The sequence below is a fragment of the Trachinotus anak genome, unplaced genomic scaffold, assembly GCF_046630095.1.
Source record: "Trachinotus anak isolate AG129_WGS33_773 ecotype Australia unplaced genomic scaffold, CSIRO_AGI_Tana_v1 ptg000019l, whole genome shotgun sequence".
NCBI classification, from domain to species: domain Eukaryota; kingdom Metazoa; phylum Chordata; class Actinopteri; order Carangiformes; family Carangidae; genus Trachinotus; species Trachinotus anak.
In genome coordinates, this window is record NW_027273870.1 from 2,981,341 (window position 1) to 3,002,391 (window position 21,051).

The 21,051-nt window shown below is 38.9% G+C and overlaps 1 protein-coding gene across 1 annotated transcript in view; it reads left to right on the top strand.

Moving 5' to 3' along the window:
• The window catches only part of LOC139636208 (zeta-sarcoglycan-like), a 313,032-nt gene that overhangs the window by 269,742 nt on the left and 22,239 nt on the right, over positions 1-21,051 (top strand). The gene's annotated exons all lie outside the window — the stretch shown is intronic.

Here is a 21,051-nt window from a genome sequence, read left to right on the forward strand (position 1 = left end):
TGCACTTGAACACATGTAGTGCAGGGTAGATGAGCTGTGTTTGTTCTTTTTATTTCTGAAATACTGTATTACCTTTATTGGCTGTAATGCGAAATCTGTGAATTCACAGTTTGTGTCAGAGTTTGTTGTTTTAATCTGATGTAAGCTAATGAGGAGAGAGAGACAGTAACTGACAGAGGGTCATGGTTTATGTGACAGTATGAAACAGTATACTTGTGACCACAGACAGCTCCTCAATGATGCTTACACAAAGCCCAGACTGAATAAATGTTGCCTCCAATAACAGAAGCTTGAACTGCAACTGTCCCAGTCTCTGCATTAGCCAACTGTGTGAATGTGTGTGTCCTCCCCTCATCCCCTCTCCTGGAGTGTGTTTTGGGTGTCTTTTAGGGGCATATGAAGTTCCTTAATTACTAATGTCTCAGCCTCATTTGGGTATTGTCAGACAGTATTAAGCTGAAGTGGCCTTTGGCCAGAGCGGAAAACACAAACAGAGAGCCAGGAAAGGAAGGGGGGGTGGGGGGGTGGGGGTGGAGAGAGAAATGAAGGGGAAGACAAAGTTAGAAGGTGTGGTGGAAACCAGGATGCACTGCATGTTGGAAACAAGGGAAAATGGTAGAGAATGGAGAAAGAGACAACTGATTGAATAAATAAGAAAAAAAGACATTGAGATCAGATACTAAACAGGCCAGATAGAAGAGGATGCAGGGCTGGGGTAGGAGTGATGAAGAGGATATTCAAAAAACAGAAGAAGAAGAAGATGGGGAGCAGAGGAGGGTGACAGTGGGAATAAGTATGTGAGGAGGGGATGGAAGTTAGTGTATAGAAGAATAGATTAAATCAACCTGGCTCCTGCAGCAACATTGAGTCGTATCAGTAGAATATGAGATACCAAAAATATGAACCAAAGTACAGGACCAGTGGTTAACAAAAGTTAGTGAGTTTTTCAGTGACTGGCTTTAGAAAGAAGCAGTGAATTTGTTGAGACAGTGCTTGGGTAAGCTGATGACACCACACTCCAGCATGTATGAATTTTTAAACATGGGGAATTGTTAAGACAGCACTGATTGCCGGGTACTTTTCTTGAGTGTTTAATGTCCTTTTTCCATCATGCATTTAATCAGTTTGCATCAAGCACAGCAGCAGCACCGTCAATGGTTTCTTCATCTTTAAAACATTCACAGACATCTTAATAGTGTCCTTGCTGAAGCTAATACTGTTTTCATTTTATCCCATTGAGTAATTTGCCCACTCAGAGTGAATGGTAACTCACTTAAGTGGTTGGTTGAGTTTGTTTTTTTTTTTTTTTAGCATTGCCTAAATGAAGGCTGCGTCCTTCAATTTGTGCCATCCCTTTAGATTACATCTCTTCATGTAACCTAAAATCTTGTTCCCCACGTATTGTATGCAGAGGGTATGAAAACTGAGACTAAGAGGAGGACATGTATCTTCCCAAATCCTGGGTTTGAATCCTGCCATTCTCTCTCATTGCCCAGTATTCACTGTCACTTTTCTTACTATGATTCCAAGCAATAACCTTTGAAGAAAAAAACAAAACATAAAATAGGACTTATGAGCACAGAGAAATTGAAATGACTTGCCACACAGGTGGTATGAGAGGGATGGACAGAGAGAGACAAAAGCATAGTTGAAAGAAAGGAAAATGGAAAGTCAAGGAAATAGGACCCCATGCATGCCGAGGGATCAAAGGAGAAGAGAGGGAGGAGGTGTTTTGAGGACTGGGTGAACTAGAGGGAGTTGGATAAGTTGAAGGAAGCAAAGAAGTGATGTGTGGGGTTAGGTGGGGATGGAAAGATATAGAGAGAAGGAGGAGCGAGAACATTGGGTCAATGGACAGGTCAGTGCAGATAAGTAAGTTGATGAAACCTGTGGTGAAGGCCCAAAGGTGGAGAAAGGAAGGGAAGCACTCCAGTGACTGGTGTTATAAATTCAACACAGTAAATCCTAACATGTATGCTGCTTTGATTTTCATCAGTTTCAACAGATTCATTAACACCCATGTGGAGTGACATAAAACGAGTTATTGAAAAAAAAAAAAAAACTTAATGAATCACTTTTGCATGGATTGACCATGTCATCTTCAGTGTCATCATACTGTCCCCACTTCAGAGTATGAATATATGGACATATATAAACACATGCGTTAACACATATATAATGACACAAATACAGACATACCACTGAAAAGACAAAATAAAAGCAACCCACCCAAGTGCACAAACACACAGAATTAATGAGTTAAAAAACATGTTTATTGCATGTATAAAGGGAAACTACTTATCACCCCACTCACAGCATTGTCAGTGCCACCACAGGAATACATCAGGAACAGGAAGTGGCATGCATGAAGTGAAACCTACACACACACACACACACACACACACACACACATATATTGCACTGACCCCTGCACAGCATCGCCTATTGCAGGGTTAATGAAAGGCACAGAAAAATAACACTGATAAAAAGGCGATTACATGGTTCAAATACTTCCCCCTCTCTGTTGTCAGTCATTACCTGTTAAATGGTAAGGAAAGAAACAGACTGAAGTGGAGTCATTATCCGGATTCTTTTCTTTTCAGGTTTTAACTGAGGTCTATTCAATATGAATAGATATTTCACATTACTTCTAAAGATGGTATTGAAAGTACAGGTTCTATTCACTTTCTCTCAAGATTGCCATTCCTCCCTGGTTGGAACTTTCTATCTTTCTATCTGTGAGTGTTTTTCTCATCATATCTCTGTCCTCATCTCTCCGCTTTATCATTTTCATTTTCACTTGATATTTCTATATGAGCCCCCATGTTATGAAAAGTAGAGCAGTTGCAGTGAAGGTAAATGGGACATGTAATAAGCGGACTGAGTTCCATTTAAAGCTAATGATCTGTCTTAAAGTTAAACAGTGAGAAGAAAAGAGGGAAACAAAGAAAGATAGATGGTACACATACTGCACACACATGATGATGTACAGGTCAAGAAATTCCCATCCAGAAAGGCTTACTGGCCTTATAACTTCAGCAGATGAATACATCTTTTTTATATATAATCTACTATTGCACATAGTGATTTTTATGTAATGCAGCTTCTTTGTATGCTGGGAACAGAATTAACAGGGCAACAGACTGGAAAGAGTAGATGAAAGATTGGATCAGATGCTTAACATCAAGTTATATTTGGGCAAACACGGGCTTGATGGCAAGTTGAATGTGGGGAACAAGCACTTGACGAGCTAAAGAATTAAACAACTACAGTTCTCCATTTCAATTTCCTGAAAACTAGAAGACTTACACTACCGCAAAACCTAACAAAAACAAACATGTAGGCATATTCATATTTGCTTTGTCTCTTTTCCCTCTGTCAGTCAAAGTGGAAATAAATATAGCTTTCAATCATGTGATGTGACCACAGTCAGATTTACTGAAGATTTCCGTCAGTATAGGTAGTTTGAAATGCTTGGAGAATGTAACGGTTGATAGTAGATGCAACTGGAGCTTAAAAGACATGAATGTACAACGCACAGTGCTAAAACTGGGTTATGCTAATAGCACAGAAACAAAATGCTCAGCAGCCTGCTTTCCAGAAAACATTCCAGGATGCTATTCCATGGATTTTCAAAGCCTCGGGTGTGATCGCTGTAAGCCTTGTTTACACTATTCTGCTTTTTTTTTTTTTTTTTTTTTTTGTCAAACTGCTTTTCCACTTTAGAGGGGACAGGGAGCAGCAGGGAGGCAGACAAAAAGTGGTCGCTTTGGAAAAAGTGCTGTGGCTGGCATCTTTTTAAGCAGCACAGTTCATCTTAGAGATGCATTCATGACAGTAACTGACTAAATAACATAAAAAAGAAGCGAGGACTGACAATACATTGGCAGTCAACAATAACAACAACAAACAGACTGAAAATGGAAGAAGTTGCTGTAGAAAAGTTGGTAGTGGATGTCTGTGTTGTGGGAGTTTCTAAATGTTTAAGAGGTGTAGCTGGTACAGTTTACTGATAGCAGCAACGAGTCACTGCTTTTCATTATCAGCACAACATGTGGCTGAGGTAGCACTTAAACTACAAAAACAACAACAGTGCGAATGAAGCCTTAGGTAGACGAGAAATGTTCCCACATGCAAGGATGACAAGATTTAGCCACTTAAAAGGCAGAAATGTTTGCTTTCATGAAAGGACAACATAAAAACCAGGAGGTGGAGTGTTGAAGGCTTTTCAGGCACAAATCCACTGCATATTAGTTTCTGCTCATTTGTGACAGGATTGAAGAGCTCCTGTTGCACCAACACAGCGGTCTACTTGAAATGAATCAGGAGACCGCATCTTTCAATGCAGGGCTGCAGGTCTGAATGTGCCCTTAATCAAACCAACACTCAGTCCGAAGTGACATCAATCAGGGACAAAACCATCTTTGCACAACTGGGGCATTTTGAGTAAATCAAAGACAATCAAACTATAAACAGACCTTCAAATGTTATGTTTAAGGTACTGAGCAAGCTTTGATTGTTGACTATTTCCATGACCATGTGGTTTTATCCACTGTGATTTGTGGCTGCAACTTCAGGCTGTCTTCAATATTTACAGCCTTTTTAACTCCTTCTTTCCTGTTTTTCTTGGGTTTCTTGTTTTTGAGAACTTCCTTTCTCTCCTCTGAACACCTGTGCCTTATTCTGACTCACTAATGAAAGAGATCGACTGATTGATTGCCAGTATTTAAGAATGTGCTCACTAGCATTTTTTGATGAACCACATCATTTCATATCTGTCGTTCTATCTGCTTTCCACCTCTACCTTTTTATTGAGTTATTTCAAATCTTATGCTTTGTATCGTCCACAGCATTTCACTTGGATGTGATTATTTTTATAGAGACGGTAATGTCCATCATTGTTTGTTGCTGCTCTTGGTGTCATTGTTGTTGGATTGGATGTCACTTTTCTTCACAATTCCTGAGATGAGAGAAAGGGCGAGTAGAGAAGACAGAAAAGTGTGTCACATTAAATACACTCAAGATGTGGTGAGACAAGCAGAATGCGTTAGTGTTTCAAAAAAATAATAATCATGTTTTTGTTTTTTTTAATGGGTGACATGAGTCCTAAAATCACTCAATGAACACTGACAGCAGGCTGCCAAAAGTGTAGACAGAAACTGAGGTAAAGAGGGGAGAATGGCTGGATAGCTAGACTGACAGTCAGTCAGGTTGCCAGACAGATTTGATGGTGTTGTAATCTTCATACTTTTAATTTAAATCCTGTTTTAGTTCTGTCTACAGTAAGTGCTAATCCTCAAGGTTCTCTTTTTGTGTCTATTTTTGGTGTTTTGGCACTGCATTTCCCACTGATCACCTGTCAATCAAGCAGTGTGGGCACTAATGACATCCAGATTTTTTGCTGATGAACTTGAGGTTGAATAGGTGTAAGTTTTCCTCTTATCTGTAGGAGAACTAACACTTGGAGAAATTTCAATATTACGATATATAAAAATCACTGAAGATCCAAGGAAAAGTTCAGAAACAGAAAAAGGTCAAATAGGAAAAAGAGCCCAGCTTATCTGTCTCGCCCTTTAGCACAGTTACTGGCTCAAAAGGGGCTCCACAGGATAATGTTAAATAATGGGACAATGAGAACCTTCCTTCAAATGGGCAAGTAAAACCTTCTAAAGAAGTTAAGTGAGGAGAAAAAGATTTAATATCTTGGAAAGTACCACAAAAGAAGACGATGAATGGGCAGTGGGAAAAAAAAGCAGATAAAAGATAGAATATCACAGTAAGCAAACTGAAGGAAGTAAATAGTCAAACTGAGTCTTTGAGTTTATAGTACAATAGGGACCTTGACAATAACACACACAAAGAAGCATAATCCAGAGCAGGACAAAGTGTGTACCTGTGTCATAGGGGCACCACCACTGCAAAAATAACTGCAGGGAAGAGCACTATTTCAACAGAGAGACAAAAATCAATCAACAATTTACCGACCCAAAAAAGTTTGAGCAGTCTCACACAGCAACATCACCACGCTGACGCTAGCAGACATTGGGTTACCTGAGGTCTTTAAATTCATCTGATGCTTTGGTCCACAGCAGAGAGGAAGAAGCTGCTGCACAGTCAATATCTCCATTTCTATCCACTCTTTCATCCTCTTATCCCTCCCTCTATGCCTTCTACTCCTCTATCCAAGTCCTGGGGTCATGAGATGGCTCCCTGGGGAGAGTTAGCTCTAACACAGCCAAGGGCATCAAGGAAGGATTTGTGCTCTATGCCCCTTCCCCTATCCCTCGCTCTATTTCCATGTATCTATCTGAGGATAGAGAGGACTGCAGAGCCCCATCACACTCGGGGGCATGGGAAAGGATTTTATTTAGAATGGGTAGAATACTGAAGGGTAACAGTGAAAAAGTGGGATTGGGACAGTAAGTTCCTTAGATATGGAAACACACAAGGACACACATTAGTTTTTACACAGTGAAGCAAAGCGCCCATACTTTATGTCTACGTGGCTTTCATAACAGATTGGCATTAGAAACGGGGCATAGAAAGGGGAAATCTCAAGGAAAAGGGATTTTGAAGCATCAATCTTTTTCGTACACTTCACCAACCTCTACCCATTTTGTCTGAACAGTCATAGTGGCTGCTCTGATGCAAGAGATTTCACAGGATATTACTAGTACAAGACTAAGGAGCAAGTTAATGTGGTGTACATAGTGTAACCAGGCAAGGTTAAACACAGAGTCCACAGCAAGTTTTGACTTCTAGGAGTTATGCCCTCATTTTTAATATCCTGTTGGCACAAAGTTTTAAGGTTCTGACCCTGAAGATTCTCAGATTGGTGGGTTCCCACAAATTCACCAAGATCAAGTTTCAGGAAAGCCATATACAGACATTTTACCTTTGATTTGATAATAACTTGATTAACCTAAACAATAAGCCAGGGGGGTTAACAGTGGACATGTTACTAGAATCATCAGTATAAAAACTGTATATTTCTCATGTGTCATGTAATTAGAAGCATGCTTTAGTTCTGCATAATAGTGAAATATAAGAATTTCTCATTTATTTGGTCCCCCTGTAATTGATGTACTGAGGATCCCAAAACCCCAGTTCAAGAGCCATGAGATCAACCCTGTGACAGGCTGGGGAAACCTTAGCAGAGTGTGATCTGCTTTATAAATTCAGCCATTCCCAAGCAGAAAATTTGCAGAGTAGGGCGCTAACCCACCCAATGTAGGGCAATGAGAGTAAGACTGAGAATGTGTTTAACCCTCTCTCCCCTCAATGACTATTCCCTCAGGGTGTTTCCATTAATGAGAATATGTTCTGTGTCGTTGTATTTTATGGTTTTTTATTTTATATTCTTGCAGTTTTTTTTAATCACCATCTGTGCTCAAGAACCCTCACATGGGAGATGAAATCTTTACAGAGTCAGACCTTCTTATTCCCTGAGAGTAGCTTTGGTCTGTCTCCATCCTTTTTTCTGTCCCTCTCATTGTCTAATTCAGTGGTTCTCAGTCCTGGTCATCAAGAGTGCTGCTGGTTTTTATTAGTGGGCGGGTAAATGCTGTTAATTGCATTCACCTAGTGTCCCAGGTGTGAAGTACTACCTGATTAAAAAGCAAGAATGATAGTCAGCAGAGCTGTGAACAGAGAGAGAGAGAGATCTGTTGCTTTAAAAAAAAATAAGGGCATCCTTCTCTGCCCTCAATTCTACCACCCATCTCTCTGTCCCAGCAAGTAAAAGATTGACCTTTACGTGTAGAGGGAACTGTGCTCTTTCTCTGCCTTTGTTTCATCCATTTCCTCAACTGTACAGTTTCTTCTTCTTCCCAACCCACGTAATAAATCTACAGCTTTGGTTTTCTGATTGGAGTTTGGGGCCAAAAGTTGTTATACATGCTTCTCTCTAGTAGGTCCCTAAATGGCAAGACTACTAATATGACTTAATGGCCCTGAGTCCTTGGGGTACTTCCAATTTAACCCAATTACAGACTGTAAAATTTTACAAGTCCTTGAAGTGGAGAATGGGGAAATGATTCACCCTGTAGGCCTTCATTTTCCTCCCCTCTCTCACCCACGCATCAAACAGTACAGTCAACTCTGAATAAGTTTCCAAACAACTAAAGTTGATTTTGAGGTCAGAATGTACATATAGTTACTTCATTTACTTGTTTTTATGAAAAATATTTGTATAGTATTTCTGCTCAGATAGACTAGAAACTAGTGGATACTGACAGAGTAATAAATTATAATTCTGAGCACATGGCACACTCATTATCTTGAATATGTAAATGGGCAAAAGTCAGAGGTTTAACAAATAACCCAAAGTGTCTTGAACCTTAACATTAGGGAAGTACACTTCACATTTACGTTTTAATTGAGGTTACAATCCTCAAATGCCTACTAGAGACAACAATGTGAACTGAATTAGGCCCACTTCCCACGCTTATTTTGAAGGAGTCTCAGAGCAGAGTTGATATAACCAGGTTTTCATGTGAGCAGCCAGATGGAGGAGCACGGTATGGGATCGCAAAGTGCACCGCCTAATTAGTTCCAAAAAAACTCAAAAGTAAGCCCGCCCCTAGCTGTTTTGTGATTAAAAAGTTGAGGTTTGTGTCAAAGTAATTGGAAATCATTAAAATTTAGAATGAGTCACATTCTCTTTGAACTGTGCCTTTGGGAAAAGCCTCTGTTCACACTACAGTTCCCCTTAAAGAATAGCAGTTCACTTGCAGGATGGTTTTCAACAATGCCTGCTTTTTCTGTGTCTAGGGTCAACTTGATACAGGGATCGATTGTATGTTTGGCAGAAAAAGAAAGAAAGAAAAACTTAAGGTGTTGTTTTAGGTGCTCTTTCTCTGCATTCACCTAATGCTAAATTCAAGATTTATTCTATTCTATTCTATTCAGCAGTGTTCACCACAAGCAGTGCTGTCTTTAGAGGAATTCAAAGACAGCTGTTGGTCTCCTGTCTGTTTTACCCGGATTGGTGACCTGATGTGAAGCCTGCTTGAAAGTCACAATTTATTCAATGTATTGATAACTTTTTAGTCTGTAGATATCACCAGTCAGGTGAATCAGAACCACATTCGTGCTCTTTGAAAAAGCACATAGCCTCTCCTACAGTTTGCTGTCCTGGGATTGGATTTTGGATGTGTCTAATGCCTTCTTTTTCATTGGTACAACAAGGACAATCAGCCCTGCCCTGCTCTGTTTTGTCTCTTATTGATTAGACACACAGGGAAATCATTGAGAACAAAGAGAGAGAGTAAAGGCAAGCAAGCATGGTTATGGGAACGATCCATAAGGTATCTGGATGCCTGTGTGTGTTTTTGTGTATTTGTTAGACTTCTGTGTTCTACAAATTGATGCAATACTTTTTTTCCCCACATGTTGACATTTGGTAATAAGGATCCTAAATTTTAGGGAGACAGTCTGATGTGATAATTATGTGACTGGCAAGGGTGTACCACTCAAATTATTTGCCCCCTGTTCTGATTGTAGTCAGTTATTACTGAGTTTCCCAATCTGATATTTATTTTTTCCTATATAATACAGCTGTGCAGTACATCATTGGGGTACAAGTCAAAATTCAATCCAGCTGAGATAGATTCTCAACAATTATATATCAGCATAGCCTGTGTCTCAGCTTTGCTTTAATGATCATTACTTTTTTAGAAACTTTTTGTAAGGAGGTTGGTTTAAAACATTGCAAAGAGAAAATTGATTGTATCTCAAAGCACAAAGAATGAGCACATCAGAAACCAGTCAGGACTAAAATTATATCTTGTGACAAACAAGTAACTTTCAGCAACTCGATTAAATATCGCACTGTAGAGGAGCTATGCAGTTCAGCTTTGGTTTGTGAACAAAAAGAAGAAAAAGATGAAGCCCTACATTGCTGAACTGGCAAGACAAAGAACATGTCTACAGTCTGGGCCAAATCTCAAACTTCTAAGATTAAGTTTGCTGAAGGCTTTTACATTATGTACGTGTACTAAGGACATCTAACCCTATCTTCTACAAGAGAAAACCATTTATGTCCTACTAATTCTCCAAAATATGTTTCAAATATATGTTTTTCTATTGTAATAAGTGTGGCAAGCAAGCAAGCAAGCAGTAGGTAGGTGGTCAGGGTGGACGGTGGCCATATAAAACACCCACCAGAGTCCCTCCTGAGTGATGCTAATAAAGCAAATATATCCTGTTTTATGTCCTTGTAAGTATTTAGCCAAGAGCTTTGTCATTCTTTCCCTAACCTTAACCAAGTGCTAAGTTATTAAAGATGCAAAGGGAGTCCTTATGCATGTTGCACACAATAATTGGTGGACTGTAAGTCGCTCTGATGTTTGGTGTCAGCTAAAAGTCTTACATTTCACACCAGTTAACTGTGTTATAGTGCATATTGCATGCTATAAACAGTATGGTAACATGCCACTGGTATAACTGCTCCAATGAGTCATTGCTCTCATTTAATGTGATTTTTGTTTCTTTTTAATTGGTTCACTGAGCTTTGGAGCTGCACCTCAGTAAACTGTAGACATTGTTATTCTGTCTGTCTGTTTGCCTTTGCGGACTGTTGTTTATCTTTGTTAGTTATTGTTTATCAAATGCTGTTTATCACTGAATGCTGTTGTTCACATCTTGAGGGGGAATATGTGAAAGCAACAACACCCAGTAAATATTCAACAGTCTCACCATATTGCCACGCATCTGTTCCTTGAGACTTTAAGTGTGTGTGTGTGTGTGTGTGTGTGTGTGTGTGTGTGTGCGTGTGTGTGTGTGTGTGTGTGTGTGTGTGTGTTTGTTAGCTCAGCTGCTGTGTGTTTTGTATGTGTGGGTTACAAAGATAGACGGCTGTTAATATCAGATTTTGTGACAGAGCCAAATGTTCCACTGTGGATAAAGACTATTACAAATGGCTAGAGGCTGTTTTGGCTAGACACTGAAATCACAGCAGATAAATAACATTAGAAAATCCTGATCTCACACACACAGATATTCAAACACCTTATGTGCATACACACACACACACACACACACACACACACACACATATGCTCCTAATCCAAACACAGCAACAAGCAGCTCTATTGTGTCGCAGACTATTATGAGAAAATCAGACTCCATGGTGGGAATTTAAGGCAGGAGAGTAAAAATAAACATCCAGAATAAGAACTAAAAAACAGTAACAAAGACCAGCCTTGGGATTTTTACTTGGAAAAACTCACCATCACTCTGTTATCTTCATTTGGAAACAAATTTCCCCTGACTGGTAGCTGTTGGGTTGGTAAAACTGAAATTTCAATATGTTTCGCAATTTGTTCTTGATAATAATTTTGTTACTGGCCCCTCTGATAACGATTAGTGTGAATTACTGTTCTATTGGGATACCACATCGTTTTGTACTTGCAGTGCAAGATTATATTTTTATTCAATTTCTCTGCAGTTTTGAAACTGTTATTTTTGATGACTTCTGAAAAGACTTTAGGTGAAATGATTTAATGAAAATACTGCATGTTCCCCAGAAAAACATTATTTTACATTATTTCAACTTTTACACACAAATTTTACTTTTGCTGATTTCATCAAGGTTAGAATGACTCAAATATTTGTGGTGCATCTACTTTGAATCTGCAGTTTATGAATGAGCACGGAGTCTTTTTTGTTTAATCATTTATTGTATCAAGTCTTACATTTGCTGTTTCTCCATAGTCACCCATATGACTCAACTACCTCACACAAGACGGGTGCAGGACATGACTGTTTCTCAATGTTTCTCAATAATTTGAAACCTTGTCTTGATGAGTTAAGTAAACAATAGATCAGACATTTTATCAACTGAGCTCGTGATTATTAGTTCTGTACTTTCATTGAAGCAAGAGACCAGTTTTATTTGTTGGCACAATTTCAGGTTTTAAGTTAAAGGTTGATAATTTAAGTTTCTAAGGCCAAACTACCTCTCATTGTTATTTATGGCAAATAATGTAAGTTGCAGTTTTTACAGTTTAGAGGAAACTTATCATTATGACATTTTATAATTTATAATTTGTGAAAAAGCCAGTTTCAGTTTTGATGGATAAAAATCTCCATTTTATTAGGAGATTGTTGTAACTTTATTTAAGATATTTCTAAAAGTCAGTGTTCAGCTAACTTTGTCAAATGTCATATTTTTGCAGTGAAAGAGCTGAAGAGAGAGTGAAATGAGAAAAAGTAGACTAAAAATAGTTCTAGTCAAATATGGCAGTGAATGAAGAGAGAGACTGTGGAAGGAGAGGAGGTGTGAAAGAAAACAAAAAATTTAAATGAGGAAGATAAAGTTGTGGGAAGGTGTTACATTTTTACCAGCAGGCCTTCCTCTATTTGTACGTTTTCGACTGAGAGAGAACGAGTGCCGCCAGACTCCAGCCAGGAGGTGAGCGACAAGCAGGAGGAGTGAGAGAAAAACCGATAGGATGACTGTAGGAGGGCGGGCAATGAGGCAGAGAAAGAGAGAGAAGCAAAGAGTTTATCTTCTGATTGTGTTTGCTTCTGCTTAAGCTTTCTTTTCTCTCTTTCAGAACGCTCTCTCTCTGCTTCCCTCTCTCCCATACTATTTCTCCTGATCCCCTTTTCTGTCTCCTCATGTGTTTTCTATTTCTCTTCTTCTCTTTCTGTCCACTAGGGGGAGGGTACTAACTACCCTATATTATCAATCTATGTATCTACCTGTCTTTTCCTCCTTCTCTCAAGTTTCAGAGGCAGACTCCGCATCTCAGGAATGTGCCTCTCACTTATTATTTCAAGAATGTATTTTAATGTACTCTAATTCTGTATGCATGTATTCTGTCATCAATCTATCACAAATAATATCTCTCTTTCACCAGATTTAAACAAAACCTAAAATAATTATGTTTTTTTTCACTGATGGTCACTGCAGGTAAAGCTCTGAATGAAATATTAAAGCCTGTCATGTCTCCCCGCACTTCATGTTTGAAAGATGTAGAGGATGAAGTTTCACTTTCTTGAAATACACATTATCTTCACTTTTTCAGCTTAGCCCTGGACTCACTTGTCCTAAAGAATCACAGATTCATGCTCCACCTACATGGATAAACTGTCCAGTCACAAAACTGTTTATTTCCCTGAATACAGAACAGACTTAAAACTTGTTTTTCAAAAGTATGTCTAACTCAGTCGCATTCTGTTGGTGTTAGGTGGGGTGGTGTATTAGCTTTCCACTCTAAAGTGGCAACCCTTTTTTTTCAGAAAAGTCAATAACAAGTGATGAGGATGTCACTGCTTTTAGCAATGCAGCCGTTTTCTCCTCATGAAAAGATGAGTACTCATACGTTAGAGGTTCCACTTTTTTTCTTTTTGATCTGACTAATTAACATTAAGAGGAGGTGAGTTTCATCCTAGGCTGCAGTTTGTGGAGAATGGTCAGGCAAGTAGTCTTCTATTCGCCTCAGTTACAAAAAGTACATAAATAAATAAACAAGAAATACTAAAAGCAAAATTCCTCATAAAAAATACCTGCTCAGCACAACATACAGTACACCTTTGGTTTATGTTTTCTGTTGTTGATTAATGTTACCTATGTTTTATTTTATTTATAAGAAGATTGCAGTACATCACCACCGGCTGAACAAAGCATCTGATGAGATGGAAAAACCCACAGTTTGTGCCACAAGCCTTTTTCATACTATCAGCACAAAATGCAGTCGAGGCAGTGGTTTCTGCACATTAGAGTGGAACAGTGGGTTTAGGTGCCTTTCCCAGGGGCACTTTGTCAGTTTTTATGGGAACAGAGTGACATTCACAATCTCATTTCCCAACATATGTTCTTCCATCTGTATCACCAATAATGTGAACAGCTAAACTTGCACACTTGCAGATGCACCTCTAACCTGTAAATCTCTCTTGTCGAGGACACACTGTCTTCCTGTTTTTTTTTTTTTTTGGTTGTTGTTGTTTTTTTTATCTGTTTATCTGTTATCCTGATATGTTCTGCTGCGGCAATTACTTATCAATTATATTTTCAGCGCTCTGTATTTGTTCTTTTCTTATCTATATCCTTCTCTATGCAGCTGCAAATACCCAACTTTCCTACAGGGATCATTAAAGTTTCATCCAATTCATAAAAAAGGACAACATAGCACCATTTGCAAGAAATATTAGATAACAAGGACTGCAGTACAATCGCTAAAGAATGCATTAATGCAACAAGGTCCTGTAGAAGTCTTTTAAGATGATGTCTTATTCCAGTGTCACACTGAGCCTCAAGTCTGCCAACAATAACTGATTTCTATGCAAGCAGCTGAGCTTGTTCAAAGATGTACTTTTGCATTAGCTGAATATCATTTCTGTCAAATAAATAGCTTCATATCAGACTTCTTATACCTGGAAAAGGTTAGTTTCCCAGCTTTCTGCAGACTGCCTACCCCTTATCACATCATTAAAAAAGCTATGCTGTTTTACAGAAGATGTGAAACACAGACAACGCACACAACACAGAGACTAAATGCACTGTAGTCTTTTCATTGCCTTTGTGAGGGAGCTCTAATTTCTCTCTAGTTTCTCTGCTCAGACATGTTTTCTGCTTTCTGCTCTGCTGAATGGAATACTGAGGCAATACTGATGAAGCAAAGCACAGACTCTGCTGCTGTTTTTCTGACCTTATATCTACAACTGGGAACAAAGTAAATACACATATATACCTTCCTGTCTGCTTTTGTTCATGTGTTAAAGTGTTAAGAAGAAAACCAAGAAACTGGGGTAATCTGATAGCCGAGTGGTTAGGGCACATACCACGTGAGTGCACGGTGCGCTCCGAGCAGGCTGGTTTGACTCCTGACCAGCCTGACTCTTTGCTGTTTGTCATTTCCCTCTCTCTCCCCTCATTTCCTGTCACTCTACACTGTTCTATCTAATAAAGGCACATAATGCCCAAAAATAACTCAATAAAAAAAAAGAAAGAAACTTTTTTTTTTGTCTGGTCGTTTGTCTTTCTTTTCTTCTGTTTTCTTCTGTTCTTCTGTAGCTTGGCATTAAAATAGTTCAGTGGTGTAACTTCTTTCTTCATGGGGAATATTAGTTTATGGTCTTAAAAAGATGTAGATATTGGACTAACAGCTACACAAGAAAAGCAAGTTCTGCTCCAGCTGTGAGACAGATTGACTTAAATGTACAGAGTTATATGGAGGTGTTTCAGTTTCATTTCATTTAATTTTTTTTCTTCATCCCAAACATTTTAAGTTTAAAAATTACTTGAACATTAAAGAGGAAACAACTAGATCTAATACCATCAAACCTTGTTTTGTGTGAAGTAAAGAGTATGTCAGGGTAAAAACAATCTATAATGTTAGGGCCAGTGTTTCATGAATCAAGACACAACAGTAGAAGTTGGTGGTTTTGTGACCAGATGTGCTGGGTAGATGGAGATGATCCACTGGATCAATGCTCCTCCTCTCACCCATTAATTCTCTACCCGCTCACCCCCTCTCTTTTCCTTACTCTTTCTTTTTTTTCTATGTAAATTTCTAACTCTTTTCTAGCAAAAACAAGACTGTGAACAATGGATGGATTGGCTGAAGTTGTGGAGGAGTGAAGCTAGTCTTTCACTACTGATTAAATTATCAGCTTGACGCCCCATCGGAGGCACAAAGGCATGAAATTGCTTGACATTTTTTCTCCTTGCACACTCTGCCATTAGCCATTTCCTCAGCTACATTTCACAGCAAGGAGGACAGAGAGAGCCTCTGAAAGTCGTTTTGGAGTAACTCACAGATTTGTCAGGCAATGCGTTGTGTAAAGACGGACAGACGTACGGGACATTGAACATCATGTAAAACAGCTGTGCAAACACACAAACAGTTGGGGAGTGTGCAATAAAGCAACTGCTGGTGAACATATGATGTGGAAATAGATTTTTTAGCTCCTAAGGCTAAATCTTGTACATAAACACATGCACACACTATGATGCACACATACATATAGAAAACACATACACACAAGTTGCTTGGTTGAAACTCAAATTTAAGTGACCATAATTGCTGAAGTCAGCGGTTTTAACCTGTTCTTTTACACCAAACACCTGCACACACACACACACACACACACACTTCTGTCTCTTGGTCTGTCTAACGCACACAAACATACACACACATTTTTTCCACAAAGATAAACCTCTAATGTTCCTTGACTTTCTCCTGTCCCTCCTCAGTAACTCTGTGGGACTTTTATAACTTTTTAAAACAGCCCAGGGCTTTCTCTTTTCTCTTTTCTCTCTTTTTTTTTTTTTTTTACACCTGCAGGATTCATGTGGCAATTTAAACACACTACATCACCCTCACTCACCCAACCACAGGCACACTGCAAAAGTTAGGAGGCTTTGGAAATGCCATATTTCTGCTTTCTGACTCAATCTAACTCTCTAAAAGTCAAAGACAGTGTTTTTACCAGTCTTCAGGCTTGTCTCAATACATAACTCAGCGCCAAGTTTTTAAAGTGCTTCTCGGACAGGGTTGGATGATGGCGGCAGTCGCACTGAGCAGATGACGGAGCGTTTAGTGTGAAAAGGTTAAAGGTTTGCGTCCCAAATGGCAAGGTGGCGATAAGATGGTGTGGCCTTCAAGGGTTCTGAGGAGGAAAAGGGCAGGATGAATGTCAGCCAAGTCTTCTGGGAAATATAAATCACACTAAAAAGCCCAGATTTTAACATTGCAAGTAAGACTTTCTGCACAACTTCTCACTGTGCTTTCAAAAAATACATGAAATGAAGTCATTTCTCTTAAAAGAAGGCAGTTCCATCCCACAGCCACAAGATCAAGATTGTAGGATCTATGATGTCAAGGGAATTTACGTCAAGTCAACCACCATTCAAAATGAACTGCATGTTTTCTGTTTTAGGAAGAATGAATTTTTGAGTTAAAGTCAAATATTCCTGGTATCATGCTATCACTGAAATGCTGGTATGTTCCTAAGTTTTGCACAGATAACAGCATCAAGTGGCAAGTGGTGGATGTTTTGGACAGTGTAGAAAACCACTCTGTTATTACACAAGAGAAATCATTGAGTTGTTTAAGCTATGGTTTACATAGCAAACATATTACATCTCCAAAATGCGATAGTTGTGGTTCACTTCAATAAACTTCTGATATTTAGGAAACGTATGACATCTATAGACCACATAAATTAGGATCAAATACTACATCCAATTTTGACCTGACTTAACTACAAGGAGTAAGATGGTGTTTTGGTCGTACAGTATTTATTTAAAATGTCACAAACCGCTAGTTTCAAAAATCATGCATTTAGAATGTCACATATGGAGCTAGAAAATAGCACTTATACACAATACAAATACAAAGGGCTTTAAAATGTCATCCCTATAGATGTTTGTAACAGGTTTGAGGCATGGGCTCTCAGGATGCAGTAAAATAACTCAAATGGATCTCGATCTGGAAGCCCATGTCTAAGTGGTAGAAGAATGGTGGCTTAATTCCATTTAGCTGCTTCAGTTTCATGTCATTATTTTGTTTACTTGAAAGTCATATTCAACAAATATTACTCATGCTGAGGCAGCAGTGACTGACAACGTTTAAATAGGTTTAAATAGGTCTTTTGTGTGAAGGTGCTTAGGAAATCTTAAGTGGTGTTGGATTTTAGCAGAAGTATTTTTGTCTGTCACTTGAACGCAGTAATTGTTTGAGCTTTGCAAACTGACACCAGATGTCCTATTCAGACACAGCCATGCCTCAGAGGCAAAGTCAGTATTTAAACCTAATGGAAATGAGAATCACATTCACTGACTATAGTGAGTAAAAAAGATAAGGCTAAATTGCACTGAACACCAAACTGAGATATAAAATGTTAACATAAAAATATACAAATGGGATTGCTGATTGTACTATAAAAGTCCCCATTTATATTTCCGACAGATGCATATCTGAGGATTCTTAGATATCACATTTCTTAAATGTGCATAAATTAGTCTCTTCTCTTGTCTTTTTTGCCTTTCTTTTTGAATATCTAAGACTCTCCCCTCCCCACCTTCCTCCACCCCCCCACCCCCAAAATGAATTAAGATAAAAACCTTTTCATGTTGATATATTTCTGTCCTGCTTATCTTGTCAGGTTGGACAAATATGGACGCTGTATAAAATGGCCTTGTCGTGACTGAAGGTCAAAACAGATCTATGAGAGAGAGGAGGGGGCCAGGGATTGTTGGTGTAAGAGAGAGAGAGAGAGAGAGAGAGAGAGAGAGAGAGAGAAAGGGAGGAATAATGTCAGGAGTGGAAGTAGAGTGGTAGAAGGAGACAGTTTTCTCTAATAATAATGAATTGCAAAGATAACGGAGTAGCTGCAGACTCCTGCTATCTGCACTATGAAAAAGTACAACCACACAGGAGCTGTACCAGAAACTTTATGTGGCTGTATACGAAAGTGTAAAAATATGGTGTGGCTGGCTTAGCTTAGCTTTAAAGAAAGAAAGCTAGAGTATGTCAGTAGAATAAGTATTCAACCAAAATTATTTTCAGTTTTGAGAAACAGAAGAGAGGAAAGTATGGGCCACATGTTTTACTGCTTATAGCAACATTTACATGCATGTATTTTATTATATTAAAGTTTTTCAAGTGCCAATGAGACAGCGTCTCAGCAGCCATATACTGTAGCAGCTCTGCAGGTATTACCTGAGAATTTGACCAGATGATGGCTCTAGAGGAAAAGTCAGGTGAACACTGAAGTTATTACAGTGCATCCTGAGAGAGACATGAATGTCTGTACCAAATTTTATGCTGCTCCATCCTCTAGCTGTCATGGGTTAGGGTATTTCACTCAACACCAAAATGTCAACTTCATCCTGACTCTATAGGAAAAGTCAGGGGATCACCAAAGTCATTGTGATTCACACTCCAGCTGTGGAAGTTTGTATCAAATTCCATTGACATCAGTTCAGTAACTTAGATGTTCCTGACCAACATTACCACAACACTTGCATGGCTAAAAATGTCACTGGTCAATCATTTAACTGCTGATGATATTCACAACTCTTGAGGAGATCACATGTTTTATAGCCACTGCAGTATAAAACACATTTTCATAATACACTTGTCATCATTAACGGGAGGCAAGAAAAACACACTTCAATGGCGATATGTTGTTTGTCAAAGCACTTTAAGATCTTATTTTTCCCAAATTCACAACTTAATGTCAAGTCTGAGGCCCAAATGACAAATCTGATACCTCAAATTTATATGAAAAGACTTTATAAATAGGTAGAGGTGAAGACAGTAATAGATGGATGTTTGTGAAGATAATAGACAGGGGAGTTAAAACAGAAGTGAAAGTAAACTGGAGAGAGCAGAGCAAGAGATATAGAGTGACAGATTGCCTGCATGTACGGTGTATTCAGGGAGTATTCAGATGCTTGATGCATCACACCCAAGAAGACTCGAGGCTGTAATCGCTGAAAAACATGCTTCAACCAAGCACCAAGTAAAAGGTCTGAATACTTATATCAATGTGATATTTTAGATTTTCTTTTTTTTAAATAGTAAAATTCTGTTTTTGCTTTGTGATTCTGAGGTTTTGAGTGTGGATCTATGAGGAGAGGCTGCGTAAAGCTGCAACATAACTACAATAATACTTTCTGAATGCAATGCATGTGTATGTGTGTGTGTGCGTGTGTGTGTGTGCGTGTGTGTGTGTGTGTGTGTGCGTGTGTGCGTGTGTGTGTGTGTGTGTGTGTGTGTGTGTGTGTGTGCGTGCGCGCGCGCGCTTGCCCATGAGAGCTGGTTTCAGCCTGCAGCACCGTCACTGTAATTGCCTCAGCTGTCAAACCAGCCAAAGATTCTCACTTCACTGCTGTGGACTAGGCCAGCAAGCTCTCTCTCTCTCTCGCTCTCTCTCTCGCTCTCTCTCTCTCCCTCTCTCTCCCCCTTGCACATGCAGAACTATAGGATAATGGCTGATAAAAGGTTTGTTTTCTGTTTTCATCCCCTCCAACTCTCTTTTACTCTCTTGTCTACCTGTTTGCCTGTCTCTCTCTTTATTTCCCCTCTTCTTAACCTCTGAATGGTGCAGCATATGTTCTGTTTTTCAGATCAATAAGTCAGGTCCAATGTGAAGTGTCTGCTTCCAACACTTATTATATAGTTTGGATGCTCTGCACTGCCTCAGCACTGCCCTCACCTTTAATCCACCTCATGACTCCTACATCTCCAATAGCTTTACCTTCAACCCAGAATAAACGTCACATCAGCTCAGACAAACACAGACATGCTGACAGAAGAAATGGTTTAATTTAGGAAGGTCTTAAAAACCTGTACACTTTTTTTTTCCAGTTGAAAAAATAAATAGTTTGGGGTTATTTTCTGTGAAGCACAGCTCTTGGAGACTTTTTACATGCTAGTAAAAGCCAATAAAACTAAAACAACAAAGCATTGTTGAAACACTTAGATGCTCATCTAATGTAGCTTTACAATTACACCAGTCTACAGCACATTGTAAGTCATTTAGTCTGATACGGACTCCTAAACTCTCATTTTCATTAAAATAAGAGTAGCAAATTAGTTGGGTGAGATGACTTCACTCTGAAGCAAACCAGCCTGCTTGAGACATTTTCTTAAATCAAGTGACATTATATTGACTCTAGTGATCTGCTGTCCCTAAGCCTACTTCACTTAATGAATGAAAGGTCTAAAATCCAGTTAATTTACATTTGATTTTATTCATGGAATTGACTCAGTGAGTTAGTTGATGTTTTTATTTTTAATCAAGGTGAACCATTCTTGCAACTTTTTTTTTAATAAAGCGTAAACACCCTGAATATAAACCTGATAGAAAAAAAAGGAGCAATGTTGAAACGAAAATATCTTCTAAAGTGCGTATTCATTACTCGGGTGCAGCCAAACATGGAAAACCTATGCCAAGGGAGCTTTTCTCTGTCTGCTAATGTTCAGTTCTTTAGATTGAAACCATGAAATGTAGGATTATTTCTCGCCAAAGTACCTGTGAGGAGGGTGTACACTGTCTCCATCCTGGGGACTCTAGTGAAGTGAAGGACAT